The following is a 12,608-nucleotide window of genomic DNA, read 5'->3' as shown; positions in this document are numbered from 1 at the left end:
ATTTCGTGAGTAATATTTAAGAAGAGTTGAATTGTTTCCAGCATTTGTTGGTCTTGGAGGGACATAGGTCTTAGTGCTTATACTACACCATGCTGCTTTTATTGAAGACAAAGTCATGATCATTTCTGGCTCGCAGGGCTTCATGTCTCTCAAATGCCGATATGCTGCCTCTGCTGGAACAAGAGTTGTGCAAAATAGAGATGCACTAGATCGAGAATCCTTAAACTTTGAGACGTAGTTCGTTACATAACGCATCAACATACCACAGTGATCAGAAAATTGCACATCCATACGAGATTTCAAAAATGGTAAAACTGTCGAAATATAAGCTCTAAGCTTCAAAATGAACGACGTTTCCGAATAATGCAATGAAAGTTTTACATTATCATTAACAGCCTCTAAACATGTATCTTGTTCATTAACTTTGAGCACTGTCTCATTAGACTGTTGCAAATCATACACTAAGAAAGCAAGGTTAACATCATCATTTGGAATGTTGGCCTGAATAACATCATAAGAACATATTGAAATGTCCTCAATAGTTAAAGACATGGTTTCGCCATCTATTCGAATTTGTACCACAGAGGTATCCTCGAACAGTTTGCTCCAATATATGAACTATGTTCAAAGTCTCCAAAGCTGATAGCTCTGTTGGCATTTTCCCACTTATGTCAAGTGCATTCTTGAGCCATAAAGGACTTGGAAATGTCCATTCGTAAGGACTTATTGTAATGAAAAGATCAGGATATCCAAATTGAGGAACTGCATCTATTATGAATCGATAATGCCATCGCCAGTATTCATTACTAAAATTTTTTGTTGCTAGTGCAGTTGCAGCACTTGTTTGAAATTTTCGAGCAGAAGAAATAGCCCCAGTTATTGTTGTAAATAGCCATCTATCATATACAAACTGTAACAGCCCAAAATCCATTGAGTAATCAAGAACCTCACTTTGAATCTTCAAAGTGAAAGAAGCCTTAGCACTTTTACGATTGTTATTCTGTGAAAGTTTTGTTTCACACCATTCATAATATGGATATAGATGTGGCCATATCGCACACTCAATTCCGCTGTTTTCTTTATTTTTATAAACGTTTAATTGTTTACCAGACACAACATATTCCTCACGTAGTTGAATAAAATGAGAATATTTACTTGTCGCTGACCTTGTAAATAACGGTATGCTAGCATACATTTAACATAGCTACCTTCATCTAAATTTGCTATTTTTTCAAGAACAGATTTCTCTGACCAAGAAACATGAAAAATGCCATCTTTTTGTCTATAGCCGTGCTTTTGAACAGTGTAATTGCCTGTATGAACAGTAAAAGGACGAAGCGCAAGTATTTCTATTCGACTAAGTTTGTGTAAACACGTAGGAATTTGTAGCATTTGCGGAATATGATATCGATTACTTTGGCAAATACGTTTCTTAATCGTTTTTAATTTAGCTGTATTATAATTTGGCAAAAGCTTTTCACGATGCAACAATTTTCATTTGGCACAAAAGGACCAAGACTTATTTGTTGCCCATTTCCGCAATGAATAACCTTCATTTTCAGTTAATTCTTGACTTCTCGATATTGTTAAACCTATTTCGCTCTCTTCAAACAAACGTCTTGCCTCCTCTACCCTGTGTTGCCTCATTGACATTTGCGCTTCTTTCTCTCTCCACTGCTCAATTGGGTAAAATCCAATAACATGAATTTGCCTTATAGACCAAAACTCCTCATAAGAATTCACTTCCATTTTTAACAAGCACAATTAATAATTTACATCAAATTGATAATAACTATAAGTACAATACTTTTAAAAGTATTCCCAATAGTACTATCTTGATATCAATCTTTCATTATTTATAATGAAATTAAACTCCACGGCACAAACCAATCAACCTTGCTCAAATTATGCTAAAACACGTACTTCCATACAAAACCCTTTCAATTTATTAAAATATATCTTATACTGATATTTAAAGTACTTTCTTGATTAGTAATACAGAATAATCAGTATCAATAATGTCACACAAACTAACATTTTGAAAAGTGATCGCCATATTGTTTTGATTTTCCACTTCGTGCTTCCACTTTTCAAATTTCCATTTTCATGAAATTACGATATTATGCTTAGAAAACACGTACTTGCATACAAAACCCTTTCAATTTATTAAAAATATATCTTATACTGATATTTAAAGTACTTTCTTGATTAGTAATACAGAATAATCAGTATCAACTAGTGAATCTTTCTCAATAATGTCACACAAACTAACATTTTGAAAAGTGATCGCCATATTGTTTTGATTTTCCATTTCGTGCTTCCACTTTTCAAATTGCCATTTTCATGAAATTACGATCTTACGATACATCTTTTTAAACATATTATTTTCGTAATGGACACTTATGAATAAAATTTGTTTTCGATTTTAATCTTAATTTAACATCAGAAGAAAATGAAAAGCTTTTTTGTTCACAAATATCCTTTTCATAAACTCTTTGGCAACGGACTTTATTTTAATAAGTTATACAATTTCAGAAGATTGTTTCAACCTAAATAAGTCCTGAAATACTCAAACTTTTGTTAAACAATTCACTTCATTATATATCCTGCAGTAAATGCCTTCTATTGATAAAAATTTTATTACTTGGACATGTTTTAGAACGACTATAAATGCTGTTTCTCTGCCATCAACAACATGCATAAATTAAAACGCAATGAAACGCTTAATACTTTGCTCAGAATTTTAGAGTTTTCATTTGTAGATATTGCAAAACAAACAAGACCAATGTAAAATACACGTAATTTTCTACATATAGATGAAAGTTCAGCCTTTAACATTTAGTGTGATTTTGAGTTTGTGTAATATTTCCTTCTGGAATGATTTTTAATGCACAACATCTGTTTCTATGGCGATACGTTAATAGCATCTAAAGAAAACTTTCTCTCAAACAGTCTTTGATTTTTAATAAGATAATGAAAATACGTTTTTTATGAAAACAAATGATGTTCAGTCAATTCCCCATGGTTTAATTGCAATAAGATGTATAGCACTGGCAAATGACATATAAAGCATGCCGATCGGCTTCCTTATCATTGCCAATCATATGTCGCTATCACTATGGCAATAATTGTTCCAGTGTAAGGTGAAACAAACATCACATGAGAACGCATAGGCCAGAAATAAATTGCTCAAAAATGTTGATTCCTCTAGTCCTTACATGATGAAATTTTCATAAGTTTTAAGTGAAATATGTCAAAATAAATTGTAAATTGTATGAACACGTTTTTTGCTTATAAATTAATTCAAATAATATTTCTTGTAAAATTCTATCAAAAACGAATGAATTCTACAATAACTTAATGATCGTTAATAAAGCTTTAATTCGTTGTTTTGTTTATTCTCTCACGTTGTGCATATTTAAAGCTATAATACAATACATTGTCAACGATCAAAAATTACATAACTTCATACGAAATGAGATTTCACAAAGGAAATTTCCTTGAAAATGTTATGCAAACATTTAGTAAAAATTTTAAAATTTGCATTTTGTCGAAATTTTCTCTAAATTGCGTGTTAGCGCTTTAATAATGCTTTACTGCCCGATAGCCCATCTAATTTTAACGCTCTTTCCGAATCTGAAATCAGATTTCAAATCAGACTTGTGTCTCAAAGGTTATTAACGAACACATTGTATTGTTACACCATAGCTAATAACTTCGGTTTATCAACGCTACACACTTGAAATTTTTCAAAATTGTTTAGAAACATCAGGGCAATGTTCAGTTCAAATTTGAGCGAAATCGCGCATCACGCAAAAGTTATGAAAATAAAAAAATTTTCAGAAAAGTTATAATAATATATATAAGAATACTAATGAAGATGGTGAATTCATTAAAGTCTATATAAGTAAGCCGGCACTGAACTACGGTGCAGGTTTGCCCATGAAAATTTATCTAATGGTCTCTTTTAATAACACGCCTTTTATAACAATCAAATCTTTCCAATCCAAACCTTCCCACCTTCACTTCCAACAACATCCATGGTTTTGTTTTGCTTGGGTCATCATTACCATGAATTATTTAACAAAGCCAACACGTAATCTTATATTATTTTTTAATGAATTATTATGTTCAAAATTGAAATATGATATTTTTCTTAATTAGTGAGCTGGCAATAACATATTGGATAGCAGACAATATAATGTTTTTCTTCGTTGTTTCTTGAAAAACCCTTCTGCCTTACAGTAGGAACAAAACTAATAATCAACACAACAATAATAACAAAAATGAAATGTAAATGATACCACTCAATTGCATCTATAATATTTTATGACAAATTGTTTAGGAAAAAAATAACATTATATTATGGCACAACAAAATATTTTAAAACAAACAATGGTAGCAAATGTTTTCCATTGTGGTTTTAAACATTATTACATGTTAATCAGATTCTTCTGTATCTGAAGCTAAAGGCATTTCCATAGCTTTGAAGAATTCTTGCATAGTATCTGCAAAACAGATTCTTCATTATAGAACATCTTAAAATATTTTTACGTCTTCTTTTGTTGCATTTTCTGCTGTTTTGAATTGAGCCGTTCGAGTGAATTCATGTATTTTTCATTTCCATAAAGAAATGATTTAGTTTGCCACGATTAATAAAAGTTTTTTATTCTCCAAGAGCGACGTTTTGGTAAATGGTATCAGCAAATTCGCTCATTGCAATGGCTGGCCTCAGTAACCACTCGTTGCTTACTGCTTTTGTGCGTCGCATTATCACCTCTTGTGAGGGCACATCATCAGCCAGGCCATACGGTTTAAGGAAATTTGCTGGAAAGTAGTTAAAATAGGAAACAGCCTTTGGTGTTCCTAGACTAAATGATGACGTTTTCCTTTCTGCATCTAACAATTACAAATTCATAACTCGTTAAATATTAAAAAACAGTATTAATTGAAGTGTTTTTAAAAATTATCTAATGAACTGTATCATTTTGTGCTATATATTTATTTCTTTGTTTTTACTTTCCAGTAAGAAATTCTGAAGCAGAAAATGAATTTTACAATTTTAAATGTAACAATGTGCTAAAGGGAAATGCCAATTACATATTAACTTCCTTTATCACACAATTGTAATTTCTTCATAGCAACAACTTATTTACAAATTTTTTACATTTTTTAATTTTTAATCTTTTTTTACCTAAACTTACACTGTTGTAATAATTTTTGATATAAAAAGTTAAGGATGTTTCCCTATCAATATGTGATAGAAAAGCTTTGACACTTATGTCAAAACAGGTGTAAAAATGATTTTTAATGGAAACAAAATTTAATATTTTCCCGTTTGCATACTCGTGACAATGCAACATGCCGTCCCCGTGGAATTTTTTCACAGTCAAACCACAATATAACATTAGACAATGTTTGGCCTTACGATTTACATATTGTATTTGCATACCCAATACGTAATGGATAACTTGTTACATTCTCATTATTTGTACATGTTGTAACTTGATAAATTGGCACAATTGTCTTAATTTGCAATTCAAGGAAAATTGTGCTGTTATGGAACCATGTACACTAGAATTTGGCCATTAATGACACCATTTGATTTGTCTCTGCTTTGGGTAATTATTACTCTCATTCTTTTGAAAACAGGCAAAAGATTGGTTTGACCATCGAAAGAAATATGAGCTAATGGTTCATCTTAGAAAAAATCGACCGCTATTAAAGTATTTAAGTAGTTTGCAGCATTGTTGGAAAATGTCAAAAGTGTAACATTTTCTGACTGCATGAATTGGGCCATTACTTTTCTTCACACATTTGTCCATCTACACATATGACCATTTCCCTTTGGAACTCGTCCGAAAACTTTTGCTCTGGTTGCCAATGTCTGATATGATCTAAGAATGTCAAATATTCCTTATCTCCAAATCTATGTTGTCCATGCAGGAAAAGTGATAAGTAGAACTAACAAATTGCTCATTATTAAGTGGACTTTCACATTGACTATTTGTTTATCGTCTTTGACAAACGGTTTGCTGCAGAAATATCTCCTCCAAGTATCAGAACAGGCCTAAAAGTATTCTATTAAGTGTAGAAATAACATGTTTGAAATTATCGTCTGAAATCATTGAAATTTCATCAATTACAACAAGGTCATATTATGCAATACCCAGTTAGTTTTTGCTCGTTCTGTATCTGATAATGGCAAATGAAATGCAGCATGTACTGTGTCACATGTAACATCTTCCGAAAGTACAGCTCGAAATGGCTAGCTAAAAGTCCAGTTGGTGTTGAAACAAGAACATTTTTGCTTGTGAACAAAATATCTAACAATTTGGCAAATTGTCTCAGTTTTCAGATCGGTTTCCAACAACTAAAATTGTCTTTCTTCACTTAAAACTTTCGTTATGAATCAAGCTTAAATCATTTTCCGTATAATGTTGTAGGTTTTCATTGTTTATACTGTCTGTTTCCATGGGTAATAGTCCAAAACCATTTGACAGATCGTCTTCACTAGTGATCGCTGAATCTGATGCACTAGTGCAATTTGGTCCATGTTGATAACTATAATGTTGCTCTCTTAAAGCACACATGCAAGCTAGAAAACAACTTTATTTTATTGTAATGCTTATGGCGTGAAAATAAGACTTACCAAGTTTCAAAGTTGTCCGCAAAATATTTCAAAAGATATTTAGGATTATAATCGGTAAAAACACGATGTTCGATGACATTGCTAAAACGCCGTGAGATTGTTTAAGTCTGGGAACTGGGAAAAAGTGACGTATTCGTTGACATAAACTAGCATCGTTCTTATATTGTTCTACGACTTGCATGCAGTGCTTGCACGCCTTTTGGTAGTTTGCTATTACTCTTTTTTATTTATCAAAGATTAATGGATTCTTCTGAAGAAGAAGCCGATTATTATATTATCATCAATAACAATAAGGTACAACCTTACATGTTTGAGCCTTTGGCCAACGCAAGGTGGTCATAATGATGAGAATTCTCCGTCATCGGAAAGCGAAGATAAACACATTCACAGAATTGGAAATGTTGAATGGTTAGTTGCATTTTATTGATGCTTCATTGTTTTTCCCAAAGTAAAACAATGTTTTATCTTTGGTTAGTGAGTGTGGCTTTTGTGGTCATGAGTACAGGACGGGAAAGTATATTTTGCAAGAGTAAACAATACTGATCCTCTCATACATGGCGATCATATTTGCATCACACAAGAGGAAGAATTTGCCACAGTGTGTACAAACGAAGCTGTCGTAAAAACAGCTATGGTCGTGTACACACATGACATTGGACCTATGCCTGAGAGTGAAGAAAACATGTGAGAGTCTGATCCATTGTAGCTATTGCTCATCGTCGACGTGCTTTCTGTATCAGACCATACAGCGCTATCCTCAAAATGTTCAATTTCACATGACGTCGTCTGTGTGCTGTGATTTTTTGTTGAAATTAACTCAACCTCCGTACCTTAGCATAAAATTATCGTATTGCTGGATTTTCAGAAAATCAAAACGGCCGAAATGAAAATCTATACCTCTACTTATCATATTTGTCACTTTTGTTTGAGTGGTTCTTGACCTTATGTGTTTTGCTTGGACGGATTGTTATGTCTGCTTGGCATTTCATTGCGCTTCGGTACAAAAGAATTTTCTATGAGTTAAAATAACAAAGAAAAATCAAACGACATTAGTCTGAATTAGTTACCACTGTATATGTTTGTGCTGTCTACATGTATTTTGACATCTTTTATCTTAGACAAACTTCCTTTGACTTAAAACGCACAAACATTTCGAGCCGATGTCGACACATCGTGGTCGTCTCCTCAAAAAAGTCGTCATGTTCTGCAAGAACGTCGTCAATAATCTAAAATTATAAAATTGTCCTCAATTTGGTAATGGTAATAGCTTAGTTGTTGATAAATGTAAACAAATATTGCTAACTATAACTATAATAATCACCTCTTGCCTTCGTCTCTTCTCAAATGCAGTTCTAAAATTTGTTGGCTGCTTCCTTTTAGATGCTACACTTGTGGGTTCCACAGGTATTCAAAATCGTGGGTACAGCATCCTTCTTAAGGCGAAGCCGTCCTGCTATCCATCCTACTGATTGCATCGCTTCAAAATTTTGCACGAAGCACGAACTCTCGAAATGTTGCGAGCACAATTTTGAGCTCATTGTTAACTTCAATTTTTGCGTCGGATTTTTCAATCCAAATATCTCGCATGCGCTTGTTTTCGGGAAACGAAAAACCTTTGATGCGTTTGGTGGTTCTTAGAAGAACCGTTTTGACAATTAAATGCGGCACAATAAACTAAATTTTCAATGCTAAATTGTCGTGTTGTTAAGAAGTTACCAATATATTTTGAACGAAGCGCGCAATTGACCGCGTTTAGCGAATGTCAACTATTACGTCACAACGACCTTTTTTCAATCGGTAGCCGTCGTTAGCTCGTCGGGCATTTTCAATGCGTTATCAGTAAAACATCAACTTTAAACCACCATATCTTCTAAAATATTTATCCTTTGAGTCTCAAACTTTGGTTAACTATTAGTTGGAGCTGTACCTTTATGTAAAGTACAAAAATAACAATCCGAACTTTATGTTGCATGTGTGTCCTTTAAAGTCATGGCTTTTTAACGTGCCAAAAAACAGCAGTTTGATAAGCATCAAGAGAAATTAACTTTTCTTGTTGAAAATTAGTTGTCAATTGTGCTGTCTTGAACATGTCAATTTTCCATAGCCAATAAGAGTTTTGCAAACTCTCAATGTAAGATATAATAGTTGTTACAAAAGACTCTCTGTGACCTCGAACTGAAAAGAATGATGAATTGTTGTCTTTGCTTTTCCATAACAGAGGGAAGTTAAAGCATGCTGCATGAAACCATTTAAATGTTCAGGGAGATTATCATTATCAGGACCAACAAGTTGCAAAACATTTCTATGTGGCAAATACAACAAAATATATTGAAAGAAAAATTCTTTGTTGAACACAGAAAGCATATTCACACCAACAAGAGTTGCACCATCTTTGTACCGTTTTGGAGTATTACAATTAGTGTTGAAATTCCTGAGCCAATCAATTAAAGACATGGCATTTAATTCTTGAGGTCGTTTCCAATATTTCAAAACTACTTTGTTTTCATAAACTGTACTAGTATTGGGCAAGTAGAATCGCTTAGTTCTGTTGTTTGTCCACGCTGTTTTTTTGGAGTAAAGATAAAAGTACATATCTGACAGCTACCTGTCTCCCATTAATGTGATACGAATATAATCCATCAACTGTATTGGCATCATGACACTTTGTCACATATGATGTGACATATTTCAAAAGCATTGCTACATCGTCAGTTGTTTGATAGTCAACTCGACATTTAAGCGATGGTAAAAGAGTATCTATATAAGCTCTTAAATTTAGTGCAAATGCATCTGCTGGATGTTTTAAATGGTGAACATGTTTTCCACTTTCAAAGGAGAAATAAGTATTTTGTGCTTGCAAGTTTAGGCAGTTCGATATCTTATCTGATGGTTGCAACTTATAAACATAATAGGCCAATTCCGGATTTTCAAATGGAATATCAGCACGAATATGTTGATGTTGAAACTTTCTTATATCTTTAAGCCAAACTAACATGTGCAAGTGCAAGGTACCTTGTTTTTGAAATTCGAAACGATAGAAATAACTTTTCAAATTCGTTGATGTAGCAAGATTGTTGTAATTAAAAATGTGATTATGCCATCTCTTGCTGTTGCTTCCACATAAATACCCTCTAACTATTTGCTCTACTGTGTGAGCAATACTTATAGTTTCAAATGCAGGTAACTGTTTTGCACTCATTCCTGTATTTCTACGAATTTGTGTTACACAATCTGGGAATGGAAATGACCACTCAAATGGACTTATAGTTAAAAAAATATCTGGCAAACCAAACTGAGGTACAGCATCTAATAAATATCGATGTTGCCATTGCCAGTATGTTGGTGAAAAAGGTTTACAATCAAGTGCTCTTGCAGGTGAGCAACTGGAAACACGTGTAGTATTTATTGCACCACTAACAACTTTATACATACTGCGATCATATTGCCATTGAAGAAGTTCAAAATTTAGTCCATAATCTAAAATTGGTGAAAACAACTTGCAGCAAAACGATTTTTTCATACTTAGTCGACTGCATTCACCACTAATGATACTTTCACACCAGGAAGAAAAAGGGTAAAGATTTGGCCACAATGCACACTCAATACCTGAAGTACTTATGAAGTCAAAAGTAATGATATTATCATTGGCTTGCACAAGTTGTTCTCTCAAATTTACAAAATGGGAGTAATGGGAATTCTCTGCAGTTATTAAATTTAGGCTTGCATATGCATCTTTGCATATCACCATCATTGAAATCAGTTGTTTTATCTTTTGCATAACTGAATTTGGAGAGAGTGTTAATTTTATTATCCCAGTTTTTACTCTATATCCATGTTGCTTCCTTTTGTACACGCCACAATCAAGGTCAAAGGGCCTTAAAGTAATGACATTTTGTATTGAAGGTTTTGAGTACAATAGGAGTTTGGTTTATTTGTGGGACAATATCTCTTGTATGATAATGACATTTAGTTCTTTCACTCACTTTTTTTTTTTTATTTTCTGAAGTTGTGGCATTTGCACAAACACTATTGACTTACATACACTACAGGTATAAAAACTACAGTGTTTAGCCCAGTTCTCAATGGAAAAGCTGTATCTAAAACAACATTACATATATTACTGTTTTACTTGGAAATGACGAGGCGATCTTCAAAATATTTTCCCTCTCGTTGCATCTGTATTGTTTGATAATAAATCTGAATGGTAGTTTAATTTTAAGATCTCGATTGGCATTAAAGGTTATATTGATACCTGTCTGGTTTATCGATTATTTAACCTATTGATTTATTCGTTACAAATGCTTTATGTGTCACTGGATTTAGCTAGTTTTTTTTATATAGCTTTAATCAATTTTAACACAAAATATGGCAATGCAAGAACAGTTCGAGAGAAATATAAAATAATGAGAATAACCACTAACGAAATGTACAATAATACCTTTCAAATGAGTTGTTTGCCTAATGTTACTTGATGGAAACAAAAAATCACGTTTAACTAAAAGTGGACAAAAAAATTGTATCACAAAATATAATTCAACAGTAAAAATTAATAATATAAAAATGCAAGATAATAATTTCCACTTTAAAATTGATAGAGAAGTAAAAGGTAATATAGGGCAGAACACAAACAACAATGAAGATAAAATAAAACATTAAATTGGAAAACTTAAAAGGCATAGACTCTCAAAGTTGTAAAATGTTAAAACATTTATAATATTTATCATAAAAAACAGTAAAATCCCGTTTAACTAAAAGTGGACACAAAAAGTGTATCACAAAATAAAATTCAACAGTAAAATTCAATGATATAAAAATGCAAGATAATAATTTCCACTTTAAAATTTTTAGAGAAGTAAGAGGTAATATAGGGCAGAACACAAAGAACAATGAAGATAAAATAAAAACATTAAAGACGGAAAACTTAAAGAAACGCAAACTCTCAAAGTTGTAAAATGTTAAAAACCCTTTATATGTTGTTATCATAAAAAACAGTAAAATAATAAACCAATATTTGCAATTTATTCCAAAAAACACTAGCAAGAACAATTGATTTTCTTTATAAAATATTTTTAGAAAAAATTATTTCGATTGCTAAATTACATATGAATTTTGAACGTTACGAAAGGCAGAACTTCAATTTACTTCAACAAGATGGCTGCCAAGAAGAACGTGACATGTGACTTCATTATTAATAGGAGGTTATTAACAATATTGACCAATAGGAATATAGTACCTTCTTGTAGTATAATACATATTTGAGTACAGAATGCCTAAATTCATCTAAATTTTCTATTTAAATTTGCTAAAAATTGCAAATAGTGCATATATGTTGTACCTACTTAATAAAGTTTCATATTTGCAAAGTTTACTCATCAAAATTACAATATATACAATAGAATTACATGTAACTGTAGAACAAATGGTACCATTACATTATTGCTTTCCTATGATGTGCAATTTGTATAAAATATATTTGATTAACACTATTTAACAAAGCATTTAAATTTCATATTTTTGCTAGGCAGTCTTGAAAATATTAAACATACTTTTCTTATATGACTTTTCATTGGTCAATTTCAAACAACATACCATTACAGTGATCTGTCTAAGGGCTTTGTTTTGATATGTGAATTATGAGAAAACTTGTAATAAGTCTTTTACAAAAATTGTTACATTTTCACATTTCTTTATATTATGCTTAAAATACAAGTTAAACTAGCACATATCTCTTTATGATTACAATCAATTTGAACACAAATGAATTTTTAAATTACATTGATTAGGTTATGAGCTTTCTTTTGATATCTTAATTGTATAAAATATCTTTAAAAAACACCATTGAAAAAATTATTTACATTGTTAGATTTCTGTATATCATGCGCGAAAAATACAAGTTAAACTACTTCATATCTCTTTATAATTACAATCAATTTCAGCACAACTGGTACCATTACAT

This window comes from Xenia sp. Carnegie-2017, unplaced genomic scaffold (genome assembly GCF_021976095.1).
Source record: "Xenia sp. Carnegie-2017 unplaced genomic scaffold, XeniaSp_v1 HiC_scaffold_1, whole genome shotgun sequence".
NCBI classification, from domain to species: Eukaryota; Metazoa; Cnidaria; class Anthozoa; order Malacalcyonacea; family Xeniidae; genus Xenia; species Xenia sp. Carnegie-2017.
This window is presented reverse-complemented; position numbering follows the sequence as displayed.